Source organism: Miscanthus floridulus, chromosome 13 (genome assembly GCF_019320115.1).
Source record: "Miscanthus floridulus cultivar M001 chromosome 13, ASM1932011v1, whole genome shotgun sequence".
In the NCBI taxonomy this organism is placed as follows: domain Eukaryota; kingdom Viridiplantae; phylum Streptophyta; class Magnoliopsida; order Poales; family Poaceae; genus Miscanthus; species Miscanthus floridulus.
In genome coordinates this window covers 85,264,185-85,289,746 of record NC_089592.1, presented here as the reverse complement: position 1 = coordinate 85,289,746, position 25,562 = coordinate 85,264,185, and the positions used below count along the sequence as shown (strand labels likewise).

The window sequence follows — 25,562 nt, the reverse complement described above, 5'->3', positions numbered from 1 at the left end:
TGCAGCCTCCACCATCCCGCAGCTCCGCCATCCATCAGCCCCGCTCCACCATCCCGTAGCCTCCAGATCCACCGATTCCTCCACTGCCACTTCGCCATCTCGCTCCGTCGTCCAGCAGCCTACAAGCGTGGCCTCATGGTGAAGGTGACGAGCGCGTTGAGCGCGACCGCCACCATCCCGTAGGCACCACCGATGTCGCCGAAGAAGAGGGGCAGGAAACCAGTGAAGGGGCCACGGCGGGGAGAGCATGTTGAAGGTGAATGTCTCTCCTACACCTTCTATTTTGGGCGATCTAATTTTGGCAGAGGGGGATGTGGTCGCATGTGCCCCATGAGATGGAGCTGTCCCTCCTCTTCTCTGTGTTTCGGTGACATACATTGCTGTAGAGTCAGTGTGCTATTGGGGCAGGTGATGGACATATAGGAAATGGTTCACCACTGGCTAAACTCTTTCTGTACATTAGCGAAAATTGGGGGAAATCAGGGGAGGGATGTTTGCTGGGTTACCTCACTAGTATTTTCTCCTCTTGGTTTATTATGTGGAATTGTGGATGTGCTTGAAAAGCTTGGGATTGATGCCCTGAACTAAATTGCCACAAGATCCTCGTCAATTTCTGCTGCTACTACTAGCAGTGCCTTCTCAGAGTGATAACATCTGTGGGCTTCTTTAACCTGAACTGTTAATTTGTTATAGGTGCTGCTGCTGTGAATTCGAAAAGGCCATGGCAGGGAAACCCGATTGAAGGTAAAGTGTCTCTCATGTAGCTTCTATTTTTGGTAAAGTGTCTCTCATGCAGCTTCTATTTTGGGTGATCTCTGTTTCTGGGAATCACCACTGTTTACTATTCTGCGTTCTCCTTTAATTAAAAATAGTCATTGTCAGCTTAAGGTATTTGTCGGTGTGAGATTAGTAATGGAGGGTCCTGGTAGGAAAGATAATCTGCATGCTCCTCACAATATAAATTAGTTTACAAGTGAGGTCTTTTCACTATAACATGCTGACATCTGCACTCTTTGTTCCTTCTCATTGCAGAAGCTCCGATCAATCCTTATTTACTCCTACGGATGAGAAAGTGTATGCGCAACAATGCATACATGTAGAAACTAGGACTTCCTGTGTTAACTCAACTGTGTGCGAACACTACTATTTCCCCAGAAAAGCGGCAGCAGTAGGACAGAGAAGACTCTGGTTCGGAGTACAATGGTGAGGATGAGGCTAACAGGGTTGCCCATCTAAGTGATGATGACCTAGAACCTCCTACTTTATCATCTAAGGTGCTAGTTATTCCATAGTGTCAAATCTTAATATGTGCTTTGCTTGCTAATTGCATCTAATGTTTATCTCCCATTTTGTATGTTTGATTGGTTCTTTGCAGAAGAAGACAACAACAAAGAAGAGGAAGACAGGTGCTAAGAAGGAACAACCTGGGATGCAACTCAGTGATGTTGCAACAAGATTAAATCTAGTATAAAGTGATTTGTTAGATACAACAATAATCAACCTCTAAAGTCATGCCTGAAACAATTTTATCCTGTACAACCTAAATTTAAATTTTGAATCTGAGCTAGAGAAGATTATTAAGCAAGAGAATATTTGATTGCAGTATCCTAAGGGTCACTATGGGACTTGGATCTATAGTATAAATTTGTATGATAATAGTAAAAGGATGGACAAGTCTACAGTGGTTTAAAAGCATCCCTAAGTTCCTATGCTGAAGGCTCTGCTTAATAAGAACAAAATTTAGAAAAGATAAATGGATCAATCAATCCTCAACTATGGAGAAAATGCTAGAAACTTTAGTTTATTCTTTGGTATAAATTATATGCACTATACCATAACAGAGGAGCACTGTAGCAGATATCTTAAGCTGTAACCACACCAGAAAGCAAAGATACCTTTTTCCTGTCCCCTATTTCTTTCAGGTCCTTGTCAATTAAATCATCAATATTTTTTTCACTAGACTCTTTTGGTTTATCAGTGGACTCCTTTAGTTCATCAGTAGTTTCTTTTTGCACGGTCTGCTCAGAAACTGGAGGATCTTCCACACGTTGCTTCTTTTCTTTCGGTTCATCAGCAGTGACTGCTTGTTCCTCATTGTCCTTGCTCGCGGTAGAGGTATCAAGTACCTCCTGTTGGTTCTCAGATGGAGTGGTATTGTCCTTACTCGCGGTATCAGAGGTATCAAGCACCTCCTGTTGCTTCTCAGATGGAGCGGTTTCACTTTTCTCCACATCATTCCCAATCCCATTGTCGGCTTCCTCAGCAGAGTGGTCTTCATCCTCATCATCTGAAGAATCAGAGTCCTCAAACTTTATCTTTTTGTTCAGTGGCTTGTCTGGAATGTTTTTAGACTTCTCATCCGATCATTTCCCATCAACCAGGTCTTCATAGAACTTTAGAAACAACAATGCAACAAAAATCTGCTGCTGGTTGCTTGGTTTTCAAAATTATATCACTGCATACTAAACTTGGGGCTGCAAAATTAGTTATGCCACTAACACTAGAAAATCTAGAAAATGTTCTAACTTAGTTTGTTTAATGCCTTTTATCTGTGTTAGTAATACATAGAATCAGCAACAGTTTTTAGAGTGTCCTTTTCAAAAAATTTTCTAGGCGGACAAGTACAAAAACGAACCACCAAATGCACTGGAACTATTGAAAGAGATGCACTACAGCAAAAAGAAAGGATTTGCTCTTGCAGTTCAATCTCTTATTGTAAGTAAAATCATACTTAGTTCGCAATCTGATGATACATTAGGTTCATATATCATGATCATTGACCTATCTATGTCTCTTATGCTGCTAGGCTAAAATAGAGGAGAAGCTGAATGAACCTATAGATGATGGTCTTCAACCAAAGGATGTGACTGATGTGGTCTCTCAGGCTCTTGTTTAGAAAACTAAGAAGAACAGGTTTCTTGTAAATGTGGGGCTCCAAAGCAATGCCACACGTGTTAGTGCTGAGCATGACCTAGAAGAGGAACTGGTGGTGGAGAAACAAACATCAAGTGATCTTAGGGAGGTTGTCAAGGCTCAACAACAGCAAATGGAAGAAATGACGAAGAAATTCTAGGAGGCAGAAACAGCTAGGGCTAAGCAAGAAGAGGAGTCGAAGAAAAGGCAAGCTGACATTGATGCACTGATCAAGACTTTGATGTCCATGGTTCCAGGATGCCAAGCAACACAGTAAGGTTGTCTTGGGTTATCGGCTGGTGCACTTTGCTGTTGGTTGCTTATTTTGGTGATGGATGTTGCGCTGTGAACAAGTGGATGCGTCTTTTGGTTGAATTGATGCATGGCTATGAACTTATGTGCCTGTGAACGACTGCAGCATGGTCTTTGACCTATGCATGCATGGCTTTTGGTGATGGATCTATGTTTTGTGAACTATATTTAGATGTATGTGTGAACTGTAGTTGTTCTGTGAACTACAGCATGGTCTTTGACCTGATGCATGCTTTGTTGTGCCAAACTTCATATGTAACTATATTTAGATGTATGTGTGATGATGGGACCTTGGCATATTTATGTTTATCTGTGATGATCTGTGGTCATCTATGGCGATGTGAATCATGTGAATTTAAATTTGAATGTGTCAGTCAATTTAAATGTGAAATTGATGTCCATTTAAATTTGAATTTGGTGTAATTTAAATTTGAATTTTTGCTGATATGTTATGGGCCACAATGGGCCAATTCTACTATGCAATTAGGCTAGCCCAATAGTGTGTACTAAAATATGGGCCCAACTAAATCTAAAAAAATACACAAAACATGGGCCTAATTGAAGAAAATAGGCCATAAAAGCCTACTGATGATGTGGCAAGGTGGCAGCCTAATGACATGGCAACAGCTGAAGTGGCAGCAAAACCATGACGGTTCAGTTCATCACCATAGCCTCTTCCTATAGTTGCCCTCTGGTCTATCCATGACGATCCAAAGAACCAACCTGTGACGTTCTATTTCGGTCCAAAAAAATGTATGACGTGGGATAGGTGATGTTTCACTGGACCGTCATCAATAGTTAACTATGACGCGTTTTCGCTTGTCCGTGACTAAATCAAAACGTCACGTAAAGCCAAAATTCTTGTAGTGCCCAACCTCCCTCATAGGCCGTGCTTATCGAGCCAGCCCAGCCCGAAAATCGGCCCAACAGGCCGTGCCTAGGCTGATGGTGAGGCACGAAGCCCTCTTAGGCACCGCTCGGGAGGCACGACGTGCCGTGCCAACCTGATCCCATCGGGCCGTGCCGTGCCGGATCGGCCCGTTGCCCATCTATACTCACGCGAAGCAGGTTTCCTGGTTGGCAGGACGCTGGGTGCGGACCAGTCGACCCATATCAGGTCCGATCCCCCTAAAGCCCAGCCCACCACCCGCCAAGTACACGAGCAGAGTTCCGCGGACTTGCGCCACCGCCGGACACTCCGGCGCGTCCGGTAGATAGCGGCCCGGCTGACAGGCTCGACGCCGCTCACCGCACCGAAGGTGCTGGGCGACTTCTTGTCTCCTTGCATTTGAGACTTGAGAGCGCAGGCTAGCTATCAGAATAAAATTGCTGCATGATGCATGTGCTTGCAAGTGTGAACGTGCATGCACACGTGCACGCCAGGCGAGTGGCCTCAAGGCTGAAGCCACCGCGTCAAATAGAGTGGCCTAACGCCATTTTATATAAGTTATAAAAAATGAAATTATAAAAAACCATTTTATAACCTTATTTTGAGTTGTCACCAGATCTTCCATTAGTTGGGAACAGATCAGATCACGCCGGATAATGGCAAGTGCCACTCTCTCCATTTCAAACTAACTCAATTTTTAGAGTTGACTTAAGTCAAACTATTTTAGACATAACTAAATTATTAAAAAATATATATTTATGATTATGACATCAAATAAGTATCAATATATATATATATATATATGAGGTCTCTTTTGTACAAACGCCAGTGCGCGCGGGGGCTCCCCGCCGTGGGCCGCTTCTACGCGTGGGCTGCGCTGGGGTGGGCCGCGCTGGACCAGTTCGCTTCCTCTTTTTCGTAAAGAATTAGAAATAACTTTTTATTTTTAATTGTGAGCCAGTTTTGTTTAGTTAATATAAAATCATATAGGTGTTCAAAAATTATGAAGCTAATTTTGTTAGGTTCCATAAATTATTGTCTATTTGTTAGTGTAGTTGGTTCGTACATATCTATATTGATGCGGAGAGTTATTAAATCATTTGAAAGTGTTTAATATTATTAGGTTAATTATTGTAGGAATTTTTGTGGTAAATTTGGTGATAGCTTTGATCCTAAAATTTTTACAGTAGCTTCATTGTATTATTATGTGCTCACTGTAATTTTTGTAGCCTTAAACTAGACTAAACATTAGGGTAGTTAAATATTTCTTGTTTAAATCTACATTAAATGTTTAATAAAAATAAAGGCATACCATTGATTTGTGAAACTAGGTGCTTCTTAGTTGAACTCAATACTTTGCTTGATGAGGATGACAGTTAGCTTAGTATCTTAGTCATTAGAGCTAGCTTAGTAGCTTAACATGTGTATCCTTATTTTAAGAGTTGATGTTGCCTAAATACTAAATTGTTGCGTCATCATCATCGCATGCATATAGAGAACGAGTTGGTGGAGAGTGTGACCACCGACGAGCATGAGTTCGAGGAGATCATCGAGGAGTACGAGGAGGAGATTCTCGTACAAACAGGGCATGTGTTTCGGGGTACCCAGCTGGGATACATTGGTTCACGAATCGCCGTTTTCTTGAGACGGTACGACTTGGCTATGGTCTAGCACCGTAGTAAGAACTAGAATATGAAAGATGGTAAATTAATTCTGATTGTTCAACCCTTGCTCGAAAGTAGAACAGATGCTTACCTAGAATGGTTAGCTAATGAAGTAATCATAACTGCTAATAAAACTTAACTGTAAGGATGAACTATTAGTAATGCTTTCCGCAAATAAAAAGAAAACAGCAAACCCATATTACCTATCATAACCCTTGCTCGAAAGTAGAACATTGTGTACTCAGAGTTTATTTACCCCTATTGTAGGTGTAGTTTGAGAAGTAGCTCTTGTGTGGAGATTCTTTTGGTGGGCACAGATGGATCCTTATATTATTTCCGTTAGACACTTATTTCAATTCCGTTGTTTAATTATCGCACTCTGAACCCTGGTATTATAATAAATAATTTCCAAGAACTCTTGTTGTATGAAATAGACTAAGTATTGTAAACTCGTACTCATTATTGGATTCTGGAGGTCAAACGTGGATTGTTTCGAGTTCTCCCTTGGGGTGGGCTCGACGGAACTGTCCGATGTAGCTAACTTTTGGGGTGTTTAGTGTTTAGTGAAAGATAAGCGTCTCTGAAAGCGTGTTATTTCGGACGGTTCTGTCACAGAGGGTCTTCACTGACCTTGATGCCACTTTTAAGCATCCTTCCACCAGCATCTTTGGGAACCTCCCTCTCCAAACCAAAGTCCAAGTTTTACATCACCATGGTCCCTTAGTCTTGGGCACCGAAGAAACATTTCTACATGTAATGCGAAGCCTGACATAATCATAGCGAAACCTCGAGCCTTCATCAATTTCTAGCACTTTCCCAACAAGTCCTCCCACTTTGGCGAGCATCCTGATAGATCTCTAATCTGCATGAATTCCACTGACCCTGAACCATCTAGATTGCAGTACACCCTTAGCACCCACAACAGGAGTCCAAGGTTCTATCTTAATTTGAGCTTCATTCCTCATAGTCAGAAACTTTATTCTACTCCACGCAGTCACCATTTTGGCCGAAGGAAACCTCATAAGAAATTTGTCATCAGCTACTGCCCTTGCACGCCATCACCATGCTTCTTCTCCAATGAGATTCATGAACTCAAGCTCGACTTGTTTAGCATTCATAGCACCACTAACAACTAAAATAACAACGGTACTCGATTTCTCCAGAGCTACACGGGGGGCAATACACTCATCAATGTAAAAAAGCTCTAATCCTCTACTTGAGCAGCACAAAGTTTAGGTCCTACACTCCAAGGCACACAACTTTTGCAATCATAAGTAGAGTGATTGTTGAATCCACAAATCTCACACAGATTTCTACGACAACCCTTAGTAGAATGATTGAAGAAACTACATTTCTCGCAAGCAACACTATCACTATTCAGATCACCTTGGGGCTGAGTATCAGAATTTGTATGATTCATATTATCTCCATCAGCTCTGACCTCACCACCAGACTTGCCCTCAGGAGCTTTTGGACCCCACTGAGGCTGCTTCTCATGCTTAAGATCTTTCCCTTCCTATTAGAGTGTCTTGCTCTTGTTCTTGATGGGGACGATCTTTATTATGCTTTTCTTCAACAGCTTCTTTGGCCGCATGATGCCCAGCCCCAGCGCCTGCTCCCTTGCGCTTCTAGGTGTTTAAATCTTTCACCCACATGTCCACCACCCCTCCCATGTCAACCACCACCACCAAAACCCTCGCGCCCCTGCCTAAAGCCACTATGGCGGCCATCCCCACGAGGCTGAATGGGCACCTTGACAATGGGGGCCGACTCGGTCCTCACCACCGCCACAAAGGAACGAGGACACAGATCTTTCCAAAGATGACCAACAAACTTAGCTAGGGTTGAGACAGTGGATGTAGTTGGATTGGGAAGGGGGAATGGGATCTGAAAGGACCTGATTGACTCGATCTACGTCTTTAGATTTGGGACGGTGGTGCTCTAACTCAGAGTCACCATTCACCTTAAGGCTACCCCGCATCAGATGCCCCGCACGTGTACCATCGTTCGGATGAGGCCCTAGGATTCCTGGCACAATCTGGACCTTGGGTGGTAACCGAAACCACCTGCAATTCCTGATTTGCCCTCCTCCTATTGGCTACACTTTTGAGTTCCGAGTTCTTCCCTCCAGATTATCTATGCTCTGACTTTTCTCATGTCTCGGCCATTGAAGTTGGACTGGCGCGAACTTAAGCTTCACAGTCTCATCGTCAATTTTGTCAAATGGAAAATCCTTCTCAGAAGCAATGTATTTGAACCACTTATCATCAGAATAAAAAGGCGGACCAAATTTCCTCTTCTTAGATTTCATCATATTTACCTCCCTCAGATTGGGGAATTCATGCCTCCGAAAACGCGGAGATGCAGAGGAACCCCCATAGGGTCGAGGAGCATCCAGAAAAACCCTAGACCCCCCACTCTTGTCGGAACGATGAGGCCGGAGACTCACCGGAGAACGACGAAGCTCCGACGAGTGCACAAACACCGCGGAGAGGGGCAGAATCGACGCCATCGACTGCTCTGCCTCACAGCCGGATGACGCCACTGACAAATCGATGGAGGTGGATTCAACCACCTTCTCGTGCACCGAGAGATTCATGTTCCGCCATGCGTAGCGATGAGCACTGTGATGTCGTCGGGCTATGATGGAGCGATCTCATGGTGGGGAGGATCCACCGAAGGGTGGCCCCGAAGACCGACGGTGCTATGGGGAGGTGGTCGCTCGATGGGAGAGGGGGTATGGGAGAGAGACGAGACATCATGGTTGGGGTTTTAAACAATTGCAATATATGTGTGCAACATATGCAACATTCAAATAAACGCATTTACAACATACATTCAGAAAAAATAGATGAAACATTGGGGATAGACGTTTGCAATATACGTGTACAACTATTGCAGCATCCGTATGTAACACTTACGAATACCTTAAACAATTGAAACATTTGAATTATACACTTACAATATGCATAGTGTCCCGGTGCGGCCTCCTTCACTGTCTGCATCGGGGCGCCTGCGCGCCACAGTTGTAGCAGGAGGCGTATGCGGACATTGGTGTGACAAATGCAAGTTGCCACGTTGGTATGCACGTTGGTGTACACGCAGAGGCAGAGCCGTAGCGGGAACATGCGGGTGTTTCGAGGTTGATCCGATGGGCAGCCGGCACCGCACGCCACGTTCCCTCCATGTATTTGGTCTACGTGGCTCTTGGCGCGCATCTGGCCGCGTGCGATTTTGTCAAACGTCAACCGGAACTGGCCGTCTCAGCTGAACGCAAAGCGCATGCATGTCGGTAATCCTGGATGTGGATTCAGATCCACGTCCATTAAAACCAATCCAAAAGAGATCCACGTTGAGGAAAGCACTTATCCAATCCAAATCAAATGCAATTTTCGAAACATCCAACCCAATCCAGTCCAACACCGAGTGAATCCAGTTCAATCCATTCATCCAACAGCTTGCACGCAATGTCCAGCCGGCCGCACTTGGAATATAGGACGACGATGCCCGCGGTGAAGCTGGCAGCGACGTGCGTGGCTAGACCATCGGCGCTCGAGCCGCGGCGCGCCAGGATGGCCTCCGTGAGGGGCGACCTGCGCCAGAGGCTACGGACGCCCTCATCGCGTGCCATCCGGCCGATGGCGTCCTCGACGCTGCGGTAGTTGCGGCGCTCTGCGAGGGGCAGCCCCATCCGCGTGGTGGAGTAGAGCGTCTGGCGTAGCATGATGGCAGAGACCCCGAGAAGAGCCCCGCGGCGCCCTCAAAACGCAGGATCTGCGCGCCGACAGCCAGTGGCCCGGCGCGGGCTTCCTCGGTGGCACCGGGATGTCATGGTCGTGGTGCGGGAGCGCGACGACGTGGCCCCCGGCGTGGAAGGCGAGCACCATGCGTAGCGCCGGCTGCGGCGCCGCGGTCGCCTCCCCTGCAGCTGCTTGCGGCACGCCTCCCCCTGCATGCGGCGCGCGCGAGGGACCAGAGGAGGAAGGATTCCGATGCAGGGTGGGAGGCGGCGCCGGCCCTGGCCGCGACCACGATATTCGCCGTGTTCGGCTGGGGCTGGCTGGGCTGGCCAGCCCCCTCACATGGACACTGTTTCAATAAACCAGCCAGCAGTACTTCTCTTTCACATAAACGAACCAGCAACGATACGAACCAGCCAACCGAACAAGTTGATTGACGGCAGCAGTGTACGCGATGTTGTTGGGGAGATGCCCAACGGATTTTTGGATATGCAGGTATATGTATCCAATCCATCCGATGGGTTTGGATTCTGTGGCAGCTGATATCCACATCCAGACATCATCCATCCAGTTCAATTCAAAATGGGTTAAGTCCGTTTATACTGTGGATGATCCAAATCCGCTTCCAGATCTACATGTCGTCGGGCAGGATTGCCGGATTGTAAGTACTCCTGCTCCATCAGTCCCAAAAAATAATAAGTGATGTTTTTTGTTTATCTTATGTCAAGACATTTCAAATTTAACCAAATTTATAAGAAAATTATTAATTTAGAATGGAGGGAACAGCTAGGAGACAGCATGTACAATCCTAAAGATCATACATGCATGTTAATTAATGGCCACTCGGCCATGAGAATCGTGATGGGCTGGGCATTACACTTAGGTGGTGTTTGGATCTGGTGACTAAAATTTAGGAGGTATGTTGGGAGAATGTTGCACGGGGTGTTTAGATACTAATAAAAAATAAATTACATAATCCGTCAGTACTCCACGAGATGAATTTTTAAGCCTAATTAATCCGTCATTAGTACATGTTTACTGTAGCACCATATTGTCAAATCATAGATTAATTAGACTTAAAAGATTCGTCTCGTAAATTAGTCGCAAACTATATAATTAGTTTCGTAATTAGTCTATATTTAATACTCCATGCATATGTCTAAATATTCGATATGACAGCGACTAAAATTTAGGAGGGGCAACTAAACACCACCTTAATCCAGCGACGAAGCCAGCGGGGGGGCTACCCGTGCTCCAGCCCTCCCTACGGCCATGATTTACATGGAGCCCGGGCTACCGTCATGAGGAGGAAGAAGAAGGCAAGGAGGGGCTGGAGGAAGAAGAAGAGGAAGACAGCCCTGGCTTTGTCGATTTCTGGCTTCATCGCTGCCTTAATCTATTGAGTGATCACATGCAAACCTCCAAAGACACAACCTCCGAAGACGTACGCCCGTCTATAAATCTGCACCCCTTCATCCCATGCATTTCACACTTCCACAGCGAACGCACACACCAAGCATCCCTCCAGTTGCCCGTCCAAACTAGTAGCCATGGCGGATGGTGATAATCCCTTCCTAGAACTTCTCAGCTCAGCTCACAGGTGCAGCAGCAGGAGCATGTCTTCCACCTCTACGCATTCCAGCAGTTTGGAGGTAACGAGAGCGTGCCATAGTGGCAACTCCGGCAGGGCTAGCTTCCCCATCGTTTTGGCTGCACGAATGTTATCGACTGGGCCGTACGTGACGGTCCTGACCCCAGGGCGCAGCTTGTTGCACGGCTGCAGGGCCTGGGCACCGCTGTAGGGAGAAACACCGAGCGGCGGCAATGTGGCGTACTTCTGCCGACTTGCCCTGTTCGTTTAGGTTTGTTTGGCTTATAAGCCATGGTTGAAAGTACTGTTGGTTGATTTGGTATGAGAGAAAAATACTGTTTGTTGGCTGATAAGCCGAATACGACCAAGCGAATAGGCTGTTGATGTTCGAAGATAAGAGGTTCATCATTTTCCCCCTTGCATTTCGCTGCATTGGTACTTTAGTGACGCATTTAGTGCTCTACGCTCACTATCAATTTACTTAAGTTCCACTCCTCTATGTACGGAGTATATGTATGTTTTGATCTAACACATTTTTTGATCTAACACATTTGCCTGTTATTTGTTACTACTTTGTCTCTTATTAGGTTTAAGGGGTCAGCTCTCAGTGTACAAGGGACTAGTTGTGGGGGTATAACCCTACGTACCCATGGCAAGAGACATGGATCGTACTATTAGGGGAGGTCCAGCCCACATGATTCAAGACTTGCGGCACATGGCACTGGTCGTCGTACTCTGCAAGGCTTCCAGAAGATATCTTGAAGATAGAGATAGATTCGATCAGATATTGTAATCGAAATAGAATACTTACCGTATAACCAACTAGAATAATTTTCTTGTAACCCTACTTCTTCAGAGTATATAAGAAGAGACAGGGGTTTCCTAGTCGGCATAGACAATCCCATATCTCATCTTGTATTCCAGCAATACAAACCAACAGAGCACAGGATATAGCGTTTTACGTCACATTGACGGCCTGAACCTGTATAAATCTTGTGTCTCTATTACCATCTAGTTCATGATCACGCGCACCTCTCCAGTCAATCTACCATCACGAGTAGCCCTCTTGGTGGACTGTCGAGCATCTTTTATCGATAATTGACACGCCAGATATAGATGTGTGTTGATCCTCCGGCGAACCAGACGACAGTTTTCACGTACAGATCTTTGTTGATGAGGATTTTCTTCGCCAAAAATGTCTACGGCGACTCAGCATCCCGAGATGGCGTTCCTCAACGTCGTCATCCTACGGTGGTCCCGGTGGATCCCGCGGCGGTCATCGGTCTGAAAAGTTAAAGCTGAAAATATTATTCGCTGATTTACGGTGATTAAGAAATAATATTTCTTCGTAAAAAAAAGTACCTCTCATACCGAACGGGCCATTGTCGTCACCACGCCAACAAAAGTCGCCATCACGTCAACAGCTCATCCTCTCGCGAGGATGCAGTTTCATCTTGAAAGCCGAGACCGGCGGCAGATCTTTTGGCATCCGTGACGTCGCGTCTCGAAGCCACCGAATTGATGCCGCCGTCCTCCTAGAGTTCAACGCACAAGATGATCGGCAAGAAACAGGGAGGCGTGCAACCTACGCCACGATCACGATGCAAGATGACGTAAGTGCAAGTCGTACTGGACTAGAAACAAATAAGGAATATACGATCTACAAGGCATGCAAGTTAAGTCATGCTTGCGTGCATGGACACATGCATCAACGTTCGGGTGCAAGATGTAAAGCAAGCTGATTATGGAAATTATGAAGACATAGAGGATTCCACGTATCACCAGACATGCAAGCTAATTACAAGTATGGACTAAACTTGCATCTACGAAGGCGTATGTCACGTGCCTGCTGCTTGCCTACATGGGGTGCACCCGTGATGTACCTCGGACTACTCGGACCACGTCAGAAGCGACACCCTTGCCATGTAGGCTCCGGCCTTTGCGTGGCTACATCACGACGCCGCACATTCGTAGGTTCCGGCCTTGCACAGCCAACGCGGTCCGATTACGCATGTAGACACACCTACTACTCCGCTCGGCCTTTATCAAAACTTCATGCAGTTCACAAACCTGATCTGCCTAAAACCGACCACTACCAGTAATATAAGAACGACACTGTCTAGACTACTCGCTCCGACCGCCTGTCGCATCGCAGTAATGATCCCCTCGGTAGAACGGCGCCATGACGATAAGCCGGAAAGCTCGAGGGCCGGGCAATTTCATCAATGCCTACCAGATAATGTTATACGCCGCCGACCAAACGTTCAGACTAAAGATAAGTACCCTTTTATATTTAATATAGTTTTTTCCTCACCATGTTTCTCCAATTATTATTTCTTCGATCATTCTCCACGTTTAATATCTCTGTGTTTAAGATGCTTCATTTATTCTCCTTTCTTAAGATGCTCCACTTGTTCTCCATGCGAATTATCTTTAAGATATTCTCCACTCGACTCGTCGACCAACCACGTTTTTACTCGCGGCATCCAGAAACGGTCCTGACCTCGACTTCGCTCCTACACATGCACGAGTCACGCTCTACGTTATGGACAGTCAGCAGCGGCTCCTTGGCGACACTCTCTCTCTCTTACGCGTACACGGGTGTCGGCCACTCCGCGCTATAGAGTTTGAGCTAGTCGGGGCTGGTAATGCGATACAAAACCAACTGGAAGGAAGTTACTCGTATTTACAATATGAACACTTCTAGCAAACATAATGTTTATTCACTTTGTTGCCTTCATCGTCGAGTTCATATATTTTATTTTTATGTCATGTACTACCCGTTCTACATATTGTATTGTAGGATCATCGTTCGAGTGGTCGCACCACCTAGCATTCGGACTTCTCCGCCGATCAACTGGTCGGACTGCAAGGTTCATGGACTTCATCGCCAACCAGTTGGTCGGACTATTCGGCGCTCACTTCTGTTTCACATTCACTTCACTGTCGACCAGTTGGTTGGACTGCTCGGCGTTCGCTTCATCACCGACTAGCTGGTCACATTGCTCGTCGCTTAGGCTTCATCGTCAGCTACGCTGGGGGCTCTTCGGCATTTGGATTCTTCGTGCAAGCGTCACCAGTCAAGCTGGGGACTCCCTTGGTGGTCGGATTTTGTTACATCTAGTCGGTGTGCTGTCAAGTTACTCCATGCTATTCAGATCAGGGTGCTGATCTTGAGCAGCACGTCGGGGGCATTGATAAGTACATGGAAGATGATGCTGGCTATTTCACGTATCAACATTGGAATATCAAGCTCCTGATTTCTTTGACCCTGCTACAAGATTCATTTTTCATCTTCTAGCAGGCTCGGGGACTAAGTGTGTACACTTCACTTTGCGGTAAATATAATGTTATCATTCTTAGCGATGCTAGGGGCTGGATGCATTCTTGGCTACGTCGGGGACTGCTTATTTTTCTTTAAGACCCTGACACTAGGTGTATCATACACCTAATTTCAAGCTCGGGGACTGAAAGCATCTAGGCCCCTAAGTGGATTTCGGTGATTAATGTCAATACAAGATTACTATGACTAACGTGTGTTTTGCAGAGGCAATTAAGTTAGGTCATGGTAATGGAGATCGATTGGGCAATTGAGGTTGTCATGCCCCTACGATGGAAATCGTTTCGGTTTTCAAAGGATGGACGACAAGGTTAAGGATAACTAGTTCTAAGTGTCAATTGAAGTTGGAGAGACACTTAGAGTAGTTTAGGACTTTGTTTTTTCCTTTGGCCGTACTATTAAGGGGGGTATGAATGGGTAGCTTGACCTAGTTGAGTCTAGTGAGTTAGGTGTGGTGCACACTTGTTAAAACTAGCTCTAGGTAGCTCTTATGAATGCCTAAGATCCTTTGGAGCAAACTTCATTCACATATGATCGAGAGTTGGAAGTGAATGGAGGGTCAAATACTGACCGGATGCTGACTCCGGTGCGACCGGACGCTGGCCGCAGGGTCCAGTCAGTTCATTTGACCGTGAAGAACAAGTCTGGTGTGATCGAACGCTGGAAGGTCGTGTGACCGGACGCTGAGGGCCAGCGTCCGGTCGACTCTAGTAAGGGTCCAGACTTGAGAAAGAGTGACCGGACGCGTCCGGTCAGTGGTGACCGGACCCTGAGTATCCAGCGTCCGGTCGTTTACAGTAAGCATCCAAGAGCGACCGGACGCGTCCGGTCAGTACTGACCGGACCCTGACAGCGTCCGGTCATCACGTGAAAACTGTTGCGCGGGTTGAGCTGACCGGAGCGTCCGGTCAAAACGATCGGAGCGTCTGGTCACCCCGCAGAAGCTCATAATGGTTCATTTTTCAGGCTGCCTTATAAATAGAAGCTCCACTCGTGAGTGGAGTCACTTTTGCTCATTCCAACAGCTGAGAAACACGTTTGTGAGTGCCAAGAAGAGCAAGGTCCTAGTGAGGTGTTTGTGATTTGAGAATCCAAGAGTGAAACCTCATTAGTGAATCAAGAGTAGACAAGTGTGCATCCATCTTCTCATTAGGCTTCGCGTGGTCAAGTGAGAGTTCGTGCTTGTTACTCTTGGTGATCACCATCACCTAGATGGCTTGGTGGTGATTGGGAGCTTGGTGATCACCCGGTGGAGCTTGTGGGTGACCCAACTCAAGTTGTGAGCGGCTTTGGGTGATTCGCCGTGACGGAGTGTCGAAGAATCAACCCGTAGAGAGCACTTGATCCTTGCGCGGATCAAGGGGGAGCCACACCCTTGCGCGGGTGCTCCAACGAGGACTAGTGGAGAGTGGCGACTCTCCGATACCTCGGCAAAACATCGCCGCGTTCCTCTCTCCATTTACTTTGAGCATTTACTTTGAGTATTTACTTTAAGCAAATTCAATACTTGTCTTTACATTCGTAGAATTGCTATGCTAAAGTAAGTTTGGAACATAGGTTGCAAGTCTTTGTGCGTAAATTTGATAGAAACACTTTTCTAGGCACAAGGGGTTAATTGGGCTATCTGTAGGATTTGATTATTGCAAGAAAATTTAGAATTAGCCCAATTCACCCCCCTCTTGGGCTTCTTGATCATTTCAATTGGTATCAGAGCCTCGTGCTCACGTTTTTAAGCTTAACCGCTTAGAGCAAGATGTCTCACGGGGATGGACCTCCTCCTATCTTCAAGGGGGATAATTTTCCATATTGGAAAATTCGCATGGAGGCTTACCTAGAAGCTCTAGATGTTGGAATTCTTAGAGCCGCCTCTCAAGGGCTCCCAACACCTAAGAATGCCGCACAACTCTAAGGCAATGAAGTAAACTATGAAAAATGGAATGCAAAGGCTCGCAACACCATCTTTAGAGGCCTTTGTAAAGATGTGTTCAATCGTGTAAGGAACCACAAAGACGCCTATGCACTATGGTCGGACGTTTGTGCGCTCCATGAGGGAACCAAGAGTGAGCATGAGGAACGCTATCATCTTGTGATTAAAAAGCTAAATTCTTTTGAGATGCTTCCCAAAGAAAGTGCTAATGAAATGTATTCTCGTTTAAATGTTCTTGTAGAGGAAGTCAATGTGCTTGGACTTACTCAAATGTCACCATCCGACATTGTGAGAAAGATCTTGAGTGTCCTCCCCATTGACAAATATGGGCACATTATGACCGTGCTACATCAAGGTGATCTTTCCACCGCTACACCGACACAAATCTTGGGAAAGATCAATGCTCATGAGATGTACATGCACATCACACCACAAGATGGCTCATCCTCTACAAAGAAGAAAGAGAAGGACTTAGCATTCAAAGCTAGCCAAGATAAGGGCAAGGCAAGACTTGAGTATGAGAGCTCAAGTGATGAAGATGATGAAGAAAGTCTTGCTCTCATGGTGAAGAAGACCGCTAAGATGCTAAAGAAGCTAAACAAGAGTGGCATCAAGTTTGACGGCAAGAAGAAGAAGTTCTTCACTAGCTCAAGAAGAAAGCCAATCTCCGAGATGGATTGCTACAATTGTGGCGAACTTGGCCACCTAGCTCATCAATGCACAAAGCCCAAGAAAGACAAGTTTAAGAACAAGGGCAAGAAAGATGATTCAAGTGATGAAGATGAAAAGAAAAAGAACAAGCCATACAAGAAGAGAGATGGCAAAAAGAGAGACTTCTACAAGAAGAAGAAGAGTGGCAAGGCCTATATTATCGGTGATTGGCTCACGGACATTGATTCATCAAGTGGATCATCCAATGATGAGAGTGACAATGAGAAGGTGGCTGCCATTGCTATTGATCTTGCATCCTCACCGCCACCATCACCATCATCCTCTACACACCTATGCCTTATGGCCAAGGGTGAACGCAAGGTAACTAAGAGTGATGATAGTAGTGATGATGAGCAAGCTAGTGATGATGATAGTGATAGCGATGATGATTCACCCACATATGATGATCTTGTCAAAATGTTAAGAAAATACACTAAGATCATTAGAAAGAGTAGAGCTACAAATGAAAAACTTGATGCCAAAAATGATTCACTCTTAGCTAAGTGTGATACATTGGAAAAGGCTAATGATGAGCTCAAAGAAACAAATGACTCTATATCATCCAAACTCAAGGAGCTCAAATCTTCTAAGAAAGAGCTTAAAGATAAACATGATAAACTTGAGTGGGTGCACAATGAGCTCATCATTAGTCACAATAAGCTAAAAGATGAATATACAACTCTAAAGATCAATTATGATACCCTTGTTATTGCACAAGAATTCTTACCAAATGAGCCACATGTTGCTACTAACCATGTTGTTAAGATTGATATAGCTACCTCATGTGATGATTTAATTGATGAGAGCATTGAGCATGGATCTAGTAGCAAAGGCAAGCAAGTGGTTGAGTGCAATGACTATGATGAGTATGTCAAGCTCAAGAGTGACCATGAGAAGCTCATGAAAGATCTTGAAGAGATGAAAAGTCACAACACCATTGTGCTAGAAACTCTTGATCATGACAAAGAGTTGATCCTTGAGAATGAGAAGCTCAAAGAAGAAAACAAGAAACTCAAGGAAGAGAAGAACAATGATATTCTCAAGGAAGAGAACAAGAAGCTCAAGATGGAGAAAGAGCATCTCAAGGTGAGATTGAGCAAGTTTGCTAGAGGCAAGCATCTCCAAAGTGAGCTACTCATGAATACCGTCATAAAGATGGATAAAAGTGGCATTGGATATATGGCAAGTGTAGAGAAGAAGAAGGCTCAAGCTCAACACCAACAATCAAAGCCAAAGCTAAAGCCAAAGAGATGTTTTGAGTGTGGACAAGAAGGCCACTTTGCTCATGAGTGTCAAACTCCACCACCACAACCCTTGCCCAAGCATGCTAGACCCTTTGCTTTCAATGCTCACTACATGCTTAGAAAAGATTATAGTAGAAAGATGAAAGTCATATTCTTAGGACCCCCCCAACAAGAGTAGGCCTAAGAAGATTTGGGTGGCTAAGTCACTTGTTGAGAAGGTGAAGGGCCCTCAACAAGTTTGGATCCCTAAAGCTTGAATCTCTTGTGTGTAGCTGAACTACAAGACCGGTGGAAGTCATTGGGTTATTGATAGTGGTTGCACTCAACATATGACCGGTGATCCTCGTATGTTCACCTCACTAGATGAAGAGGTAGATGGACAAGAAAAAATAACATTTGGAGATAATTCAAAGGGCAAGGTTAAAGGATTGGGTAAAGTGGCAATATCTAATGATCATTCCATCTCCAATGTGCTCTATGTTGCCTCATTGAGTTTCAACTTGCTATCCGTTGGGCAATTGTGTGATCTTGGCTTCCAATGCTTATTCACCGAGAAGGAGGTTGTTGTATCCAAAGTAGATGACAAACAAGTGATATTCAATAGATTTAGATACAACAACTTATATCTAGTTGACTTCACCTCCGAAGATACAAACTTGAAGACTTGCCTATTCACCAAAACAACACTTGGGTGGCTATGGCATAGAAGACTTGCTCATATTGGGATGAGCTCACTCAAGAAGCTTATGAAGAATGATTTAGTGAGAGGGTTGAAGGATGTGAAGTTTGAGAAGGACAAGCTTTGTAGTGCATGTCAAGCCGGCAAGCAAGTTGCAAACACTCATCCAACCAAAGCTTTTATGTCAACCACAAGAGTGCTTGAACTCCTACACATGGATTTATTTGGACCAACAATATATAAGAGTTTGGGAGGAAATCTCTATTGTCTTGTGATTGTGGATGACTATTCAAGGTATACATGGGTGTTCTTCTTTCATGACAAATCCGAAGTTGCATCTTGTTTTAAGAAATTTGCCAAGAGAGCTCAAAATAAATTTAAAGTGAAGCTCAAGAAGATAAGAAGTGACAATGGCAAAGAGTTTGACAACACAAATATAAAAGCTTATTGTGATGAAGTTGGAATCAAACATGAGGTCTCCGCAACCTATACTCCTCAACAAAATGGTGTAGTTGAGAGGAAGAACCGGACTTTGATCACTCTTGCAAGGACAATGCTAGATGAGTACAACACCCCTGAAGCTCTATGGGTGGAAGCAATCAACACCGCATGTTATGCATCCAACCGCCTATTTCTTCAAAAGTTCCTTGTCAAGACACCGTATGAGTTGCTCAATGGGAAGAAGCCGGACGTCTCCTTCTTTAGGGTGTTTGGTTGCAAGTGCTACATCTACAAGAAGCGGCAACACCTAGGGAAGTTTCAAAGACGTTGTGATATAGGTTTTCTTATTGGTTACTCATTGAAGTCCAAAGCATATAGAGTATTTAATCATGCCACCGGCTTGGTTGAAGAAACATATGATGTGGAATTTAATGAATCTAACGGCTCCCAAGGAGCACATGAGAATCTTGATGATGTAGGTGATGAACCATTGAGGGAGGCTATGAAGAATATTCCGGTGGGAGACATCAAGCCAAAAGATGATGAAGATGATGTTCAAGTCATTAACCAACCTTCTTCATCAAATATACCACAAGATGGTGAAAAAGATGGGAGAGTGAAAAATAAAGATACTCATATCTCTCATGAGCAAATGGTGGTACAAGCACAAGATGTTGATGCTCTACAACCTCCTCCTCAAGTGGTCAATAGAAGAAACACACCTCTCCTACAAGATCATCCACAAGATCTCATCATAGGGAGTCCATCAAAGGGTGTGATGACTCGATCTCAAAAACTTACTTCATTTTTTGCTCATCACTCTTTTGTCTCTTGCTATGAGCCTACCAAGGTAGAAGAAGCTTTTAAAGATCCGGATTGGATCAATGCCATGCATGAAGAGTTGAACAACTTTACTCGCAATAAAGTTTGGACTCTTGAAGAGCGACCAAAAGGTGCAAGAGTCATTGGAACGAAGTGGGTGTTCCGCAACAAGCAAGATGATCAAGGTGTTGTTGTGAGGAACAAGGCAAGACTAGTTGCAAAGGGGTTCTTTCAAGTTGAAGGTTTGGATTTTGGAGAGACCTTTGCACCGGTTGCAAGATTAGAAGCCATCCGTATCCTTCTTGCATATGCATCATATCATGAAATGAAACTATATCAAATGGATGTGAAAAATGCATTTTTAAATGGCTTTATAAATGAACTAGTCTATGTTGATCAACCTCCCGGGTTTGAAGACCCTAGATATCCTAATCATGTTTATAGGTTGTCCAAGGCACTATATGGGCCTAAGCAAGCCCCAAGAGCTTGGTATGAGCGCCTTCGGGACTTCCTCATTGAGAAGGACTTTACCATTGGGAAGGTCGACACCACACTATTCACCAAGAAGCTTGATGGGCATATCTTCATTTGTCAAGTATATGTTGATGATATCATCTTTGGATCATCAAATGAAGACTCATGCAAAGAATTTGGTGAATTGATGTCGAAGGAGTTCGAGATGTCAATGATTGGTGAGCTTACATTCTTTCTTGGTTTTCAAGTCAAGCAAATGAAAGAAGGCATCTTCATCTCTCAAGAGAAATACACAAAAGATCTTCTAAAGAGATTCAAGATGGATGAATGTAAGCCAATCAAGACACCAATGCCTACAAATGGACATCTCGACCTAGATGAGGAAGGTAACCCGGTTGATCAAACTCTCTACCGTTCTATGATTGGTAACTTGTTATATTTAACCGCATCTAGGCCCGACATCATGTTTAGTGTGTGTATGTGTGCTAGATTTCAAGCTAGTCCTAAGGAAACACATTTAATTGCCGTAAAAAGAATCCTTAGGTATCTTAAGCACATACCAAGCATTGGTCTTTGGTATCCCAAAGGAGCTTTATTTGAATTAATTGGCTATTCCGATTCGATTACGCCGGATGCAAAGTTGATAGAAAGAGCACATTCGGAGGGTGCCATTTGCTTGGTAGATCACTTGTGTCTTGGTCCTCCAAGAAATAAAATTGTGTGGCTTTGTCCACCGCCGAAGCGGAATACATTACCGCGGGTGCTTGTTGTGCACAAATATTATACATGAAACAAACTTTGCTAGACTATGGAATAGTTCTAGAGAAAGTACCTCTTTTGTGCGACAATGAAAGTGCGGTAAAACTTGCAAATAATCCGGTTCAACACTCTCGCACCAAGCATATAGATATCCGCCATCACTTTCTAAGAGATCATGTGGCTAAAAATGATATATCACTAGAAGGTGTAAGATCCGGAGATCAATTAGCAGATATCTTCACTAAACCGCTAGACGAGGCTACATTTTGTAGATTGCGGAATGAGCTCAATGTACTCGATTTTAGTAACTTCACTAAAAATTGAGCTTGTGTTGTCCCTTGCATTCATTGTAATATACAACATGTTTAAATTTGTGGCAATGCATATAGGGCTTGTCTAACATGGTTAGGATAACCGCCAAAAAGCATATGAAGAAGCTTAACCTTGGATCAAACTTGACAAGCAACTAGAATTACTTACAAGTATTGCATATGCATGAATGTTGTTTTGTCGTTTTGTTCCATTTGCCCCTTTGTTGCCTATTTTCTTAAAAAGAATTATAGCCTAAGGCAAAATATTTTGAAAAATATGAGGGTTTGAGAGAGGTCACTCACATCAGTCCCAATTGGTGTTTATTTGGATCTTATTCAAGTTGGGACTTGATTGGGAACAGGCAGCAAGAAGGAAGTTTGAAGATTTGCTGGAAAAGGTGCACCGGACGCTGCTGTCCAGCGTCCGGTCAGTTCACAGGAGGTGAACTACTGGTGAAGGAGTGACCGGACGCTGTGTCTGTGCGTCTGGTCAGGAAGGGTTCAGCGTCCGGTCGATCGAAGGAAGACCAAGTTGTACTGATCGGACCCTGCCTGTGTCCGGTCATAGACCACCGGACGTGTCCGGTCCCGATTCCAGAGGATTTGGACCTCTCTGGAATCGACCGGACGCTGGGTGGTAGCGTCCAGTCGCTACCACCGGAGCGTCCGGTCAGTGGATCTCGCGCGTATTCTGGACTCCTTTCTCTGTTTTCTGTCGCGTTTGGGGGACTACTTAACCGTACCACCGCATCCCTTTTTGTATCCCGCCGTGACCAATTCTCTGAGACCTAGCCTGCGCCGCCGCCAACTCGTCGCCACAGCCTAGCCCGCTGCCGTGCTCCTGCCTCGCCGCGCCACCGCAACCCTGCGCCGGCCACCTCGCGCCCACGCCGCTGTGCTCAAGCCTCGCCACGCCACTGCGCCCAAGCCTTCTCGCGCGCCACCACGCCAGCACAGCCAGCGCCGCCGTAGCTCGCGCACCACCATGCTCGCCCGGTCATCTCGCCACCACGTCGCCTGAGAGCCCGCTGCCAAGTCTCACCGCGTCATCTCTCGCCGTGTGCTCTAGCCCTATCACCTCCTTGATTGGTAAGGCAAATTTTTTTTCTTTTTCCTTTCAATCTTGATCTATACAATTGTGACCTAGATCAAATTTTCAATGCACTGATTCCCCATTACATTTAGGGTTGTTTGACCTAACCCTAGCCGGTTCCGAGGTTCCCCGCGCGACAACTTATCTTTTCTTGGTTCGCGGATTGTCAGGTAGAAAGCCATTCGATTCGAGTTCGCATCTACATTGCTTTCTCTATTAGGGTTTCACATCTATTAGACATATTGTATTTATCTGTATATCCATCTATTCTATCGTGCAGCGAGTCGGTTCCGTTGTGGTTCTTTTGGCAGTTGGCAGTCAACTCGGAGCCAAGCTCACGAGTAAGGATCGAGGCCAAGCCTCGAAAGCGGCAGTTCACCATCTTGTTAGTTCAGATGGCTCGCACCAAGAATGTTGGTGGTGGTCCAGGTGATGATGATCGGAGGCCCCCGCCTCGCCAGCCAGCCGAATCTAAGGGCAAGTCAACCAAGCAGGTGACATCCAAGAAGCAGAAGTACCCCAACGCAGAGACAGCGAGAGCAGCAGCTATTGTAGAGGCCGCAGAGCGTGTCGAGAGAGGTGGTGCCCGTAGTGGAGTTATCATTGTAGATCAGCTAGTTTTACCAGCAGTCAGAGCTACGATTGAGGAGGTTGAGTGTCATCACGGTAGTCCAGCTGGGACTGCCACGTTTGCAGGACGACAGGTTGCCATTGAGGAGGGTCCGTCAGCATAGCAGCAGCCCCCACCAGCAGAGCCTCAGCAGACCCAGGAGGCCGAGGAGACAGAGCTAGCACCCCAGCTTTGCCGCTCTGGATGGACCCGTGTACCAGTCTCGCCGAGGCCGCCGACACAGTGGAGGGGATCACGTCCTCCACCTAGACCACAGGGTCCACCTCTAGTGGTATACCTCGACTTGAGGGCCGCTACCATCAGGCAGGTTCAGCAGCTGCGTTTTGTTGAGTTTGAGGTTTGGTTTCCTCCGAGGAGGGATGAGAGAGCAGCTGAGGGTTTCTACATGCCACTGTAGGAGGATTTCTATAATGCTTATCTCAACAGTGGGGCTGTGTTTAGATCTCAGAGAGTCTGTCAGATAGAGTCTATTGTGGCAGCAGCCGGAGAGAGCATTCGGCCATACTTGTCATATCTGCCAGGACTGATAGATTTGATTGGACGGACGGGGATATATGTACCATCTTGGGTTCGTCAGTTTTATGCTTCACTCTTCATCGATCCACATCACAGGTTTATTCACTTTGCTTTTAGAGGCAAAGACTATAGAGTGACGAGTGGCAGGGCCAGAGAGATACTAAGGCTACAGGAGTAGCCTATCAAGATGCATGAGGTTTGTTATGGGCAGCAGGGACCTCCTAGGCGTCCTCATGGAGGGCTAGTGCCCCCTACAGATTTAGTGCGCCATTGCTTCAAGGAGCCCTTTGGTGAGGGGTCGAGTAGGAACCCCAGTGACTTGACTCCTACAGCGAGAGTGCTAGAGGCCATCATCAGGAGGACACTGCTTCCCAGGTTGGGATACAGGGAGGGCCTGACTCGCTTACAGCTCTGGCTTCTCAATGCCATCATGCAGCAGACAGTATTTGATATCTGGGATCTCCTGCTTTCAGAGATGGAGGACACAATAGCTGTGGGATTCAAGGGTCGCAGGCAGCTTCCCTATGCTCACTGGATCACGTTCCTCATCTGCAGAGTTGTGCTTGATAAACCCCCTAGGATGATGGATGAGTATACAGGTGCCACTACAGAGTTCCCAGCTTACAACCTGTCATAGAGGATCAGACACACCACTCCTTAGGCACCTAGACAGCCTAGCCGTTGTCCCGACGTGCCAGAGTCTGTAGCTTAGTAGGATGAGATCATCAGAGGGATTGCAGCCACTGAGGAGGAGGAGCTAGAGGCACAGCAGGAGGTGAGCGAGTATAGTGACAGCTCTGGCAACGACTACCAGCCTATACCTTAGATGCCGCCACACAGACATGATGCAGAGGCCGGTAGCTCCAGTTCTGCTCCACCTGCTCCGCAGACAGACCCCGCTCTCATTGCTATTCTTGAGCGGATGCAGCAGGATCAGACACGACAGGCACAGGAGATAGCTGCCAACTTCGCACAGTTTCAGGCTCGTCAGGACGAGTTCCAGTGGCAGCAGCAGCTCCTTCAGCACTAGCAGTTACTTATGCAGTAGCAGCTCATGGGATTCATGCAGCATGTAGTGATAGCCATTGGGGTCCCACTGCCACAGCCTTCGCCCTAGCTTGCACAGCCTCCTACCACTTCGACGACTCCAACAGTATAGCCTAGTGGGCTCCAGAGTTAGGGACAGCCTCTAGCTCAGTTTGCTTCACCTCTTGTATAGGTGTCCTAGTGGTTAGCCTCACCCATGGTAGCCTCGTAGTTCACTCCATTTCAGACAGGCTTCACACCAGAGCAGTCTTCCTCGCTATTCGTGCCTGAGACGTCAGTCTCTAGGAGTCTTGGAGCATCCTTCAGCAAGTTGACCGGCATGCCTACTCCACCTCATATGCATACCGCCGGTCCGTCTACAGCAGCTCCAGTCGCAGTGACTACTCAGAGGCTCCCCTCGTCTGTCGCCTCATCAAATCCTACGATAGACATACTAGCAGCTTCATAGGTAGCACCAA

At 45.8% G+C, this 25,562-nt stretch overlaps 1 long non-coding RNA gene across 1 annotated transcript; it reads left to right on the top strand.

The window, feature by feature from the left end:
- The first annotated feature begins 418 nt into the window (after positions 1-418).
- LOC136500428 (uncharacterized) lies at positions 419-1,499 on the top strand. The gene is made up of 3 exons (XR_010770024.1): positions 419-744; positions 1,033-1,274; positions 1,376-1,499. It is a non-coding gene; the product is annotated as an uncharacterized lncRNA (long non-coding RNA).
- Positions 1,500-25,562: the final 24,063 nt, after the last annotated feature.